Source organism: Rhinatrema bivittatum, chromosome 17 (genome assembly GCF_901001135.1).
Source record: "Rhinatrema bivittatum chromosome 17, aRhiBiv1.1, whole genome shotgun sequence".
NCBI lineage: Eukaryota > Metazoa > Chordata > Amphibia > Gymnophiona > Rhinatrematidae > Rhinatrema > Rhinatrema bivittatum.
Window position 1 is genome coordinate 32,222,167 of NC_042631.1, and position 3,279 is coordinate 32,225,445.

The window sequence follows — 3,279 nt, forward strand, 5'->3', positions numbered from 1 at the left end:
GTTTTTGAATAGTTATTGTGTTAAATACTGTAGCAGCCCTGTCCACTGTCAGCTGCTGCTAGTCATGTTTTTGGAAACAAAATGCAGCATGCCAGTTCCCAGAATGCTTACTAGCTCTTAGATCATAAAAACGCTATGGCACTCGTGGGTTTGTCTCAGTGCATATTTGGTCTTTGCAGTGTTTAAGTCCTATAGGTAATGCTTTTTTAACAGAACATAAGAACATAAGAAAATGCCATACTGGGTCAGACCAAGGGTCCATCAAGCCCAGCATCCTGTTTCCAACAGTGGCCAATCCAGGCCATAAGAACCTGGCAAGTACCCAAAAACTAAGTCTATTCCATGTAACCATTGCTAATGGCAGTGGCTATTCTCTAAGTGAACTTAATAGCAGGTAATGGACTTCTCCTCCAAGAACTTATCCAATCCTTTTTTAAACACAGCTATACTAACTGCACTAACTACATTCGCTGGCAACAAATTCCAGAGTTTAATTGTGCGTTGAGTAAAAAAGAACTTTCTCCGATTAGTTTTAAATGTGCCCCATGCTAACTTCATGGAGTGCCCCCTAGTCTTTCTACTATCCGAAAGAGTAAATAACCAATTCACATCTACAGTTCCTCCTCTTCCCCCCAACTTTCAGTGAATAGAAGGCATAAGGCCCAATTCAGGTATCTCTAATGGAGATCACCACCATCATCTAATAGGTCCTTGTCATCAAACTCTTTTCAGACCTGATATATTTTGGGATATTCATTCTGTCTTTGTGTGTAATGGGGTTGGTCATCATTGATAACCTAACTCAGCCTCTCTGCTGTCACCCATAATGGGATTCTAACTCCAAACGAACCAGATAGCTATTGCCTAGGTCTGTTACTGCAATCAAGGCTTTTTAGGTGCTGCAACTGAATATCACACAGTCCCTTGCAAACTTTAAGCTTTGTGTTGTCCCCCACTACAAGATAACCACAGTTGCACAGAACAGCAAAAACCATAACATGATAGTTTCAATTTTATGCTTTTCAAATTTCACACATTTAAACTCATACTTTTATACAAATTAGGAAGTAGAATATATTTTTAAATGTTATGTATGTAGCTATAATTATTTCACACCATTCCATGACAACTTCAGCAAGATGAAAAATGGAATAAACAATTCTTGATTGCATCCCAGAAGTGACTAATACTGCTTTGTATGGAAATAAAGGTGAACAAAAATTTTAAAATGTGATACTATTTTACTGAACTAACTTCATATGTTTTGGCACTTGCTTTTGGGAGCTGTTACTCCCTTTCTTAACTCGCACAGACAAAAAAAAATCAAACATTACCGAGATAACCTCCTGGTGGTGGTGGTGGGGGGGGGGGGGAGTAGTACATTTTGAAATCAGATTATTGCATCAGTGACCTTATGGTCAGGATTGATTAAAGGAAATTTTAAAACAATCCAGGAGCATAAGATGATCAGATACTTTGGACTGACATAAAAAAAGGACTCAACAAGGCCCTACACTTTTTAACCCATTGTCAGCCATAAAATTAAGCTTCCTGTCATTTTCTTATCTCCATTTAACCACCACTCCCCAACTTGTCTTCCCTTTCCTACTGTCACTGGAATGCCTTTTATGATCCACTCAAATGTAATCATCAGCTACTTTATTTGAGGGTGTAAATAAACGTGGATAGAGGTGAGCCAATTGATTTATGGTGTCAAGATTTCCTGAAAGCATTTGACAAAGTTCCTCAGGAAAGACTAATGAGGAAAATAAAAAGTAATGGGATTGGGGGCAGTGTCCATTCGTTGGTTGGGTTTTGGTTAAAAGAGAGAAAACAGAGAATAGGGCTAAATAGTACATTTTCTCAGTGGAGAAAGGTGAATAGTGATCTGGTCTGGGACCACTGCTTTTTAATATATAAATGATCTGAAATGGAAACAATGAGAGGTGTTCAAATTTGCTGATGCTACAAAAATATTCAAAGTTGTTGAATCATAAGAGGACCTTGCAAAACAGAATGTGCATGCAAATGAAATTTAATGTGGACAAGTGCAAAGTGATGCATTTAGGGAAGAGTAACCCAAATTATAGCTACACCATGCAAGGTTCCACATTAAGAGTCACCAGTCAGTAAAAGGAACTAGGCATCATCATTTATAATATGTTGAAATCTGCTCAGTGTGCAGCAGCAGCAGCCAAGAAAGCAAATAGAATGCTAGGGATTATTAGGAAAGGAATGGAGAATATAACAGAGAATATCATAATGCTTTGTGGTGTTCCATGGGTCGACCTCATCTTAAGTACTGTATGTAGTTCTGGTCACCACATCTCCAAACAAGATTTAGCAGAATTAAACAAGGTATAGGGAAGAGTGATCAAAATGATAAAAGGAATGAAACAATTCCCCTATAAGGAAAGGCTAAAGAGATTAGAGCTCTTCAGCTTGAAGAGATGGCTGAGGGGAGATATGATAGAGGTCTATAAAATAATGAATAGATTGGAATGAGTAACATGAATCAGTTGTTTTTCAAAATGTACAAAGAACAGTGGACATACAATGAAGTTACTAGGTGATACATTTAACACTGATAAAATATTTTTTTTACTCTGCATAATTAAGCTCTGGAATTCGTTGCCAGAGGATATGGTGAAAGTTGTTAGTGTAGTTGTGTTTAAAAAAAGATTTGGATAAGTTCCTGGAGGAAAAATCCATAAACCATTATTAAGGTGGAACTGCAGAAATTCACTGCTTATCCCTTGACACTAGGCTTCATGGATCTTTGGTCTGACCCAGTCTCTGGTAATGTCATCTAGTCTGACCTGAGCAAAAGAGTATTAGCTCTCAAAAGCTAGTCAAGAAATGTTAATCCAATAAAAAGTATAACTTTTATTGTTTTTATTGGTATTGACCTATAATTTCTGTGCATTCAAGTGAACTAACATGGCAACTACACTCGATACCCCTTTGACATGGCATATACACCCCATCATTAAGACCTGAGGAGTGACTGAGTTTGGTGAAGGGCTATGTGCAGCAGCACTACAAATAAGAGCGATGTATACACTTGAAGCAGGCAAACAAAAGACAACCCCCCCCCATAATTGGCAATAAGATAATTAAGGAAATAATATGTACAAGTATCAGGAAACTGGTGGTTTGAAGATTGTATTGAGTACCATGCCTATAAGAACCCACCTTTTCTTCTTACTTGACAATGTACATTTTGTACAGTATTTAGAGTAAAACCATCCACCTGCTTTTTTTTTTTAGTAATTGTAG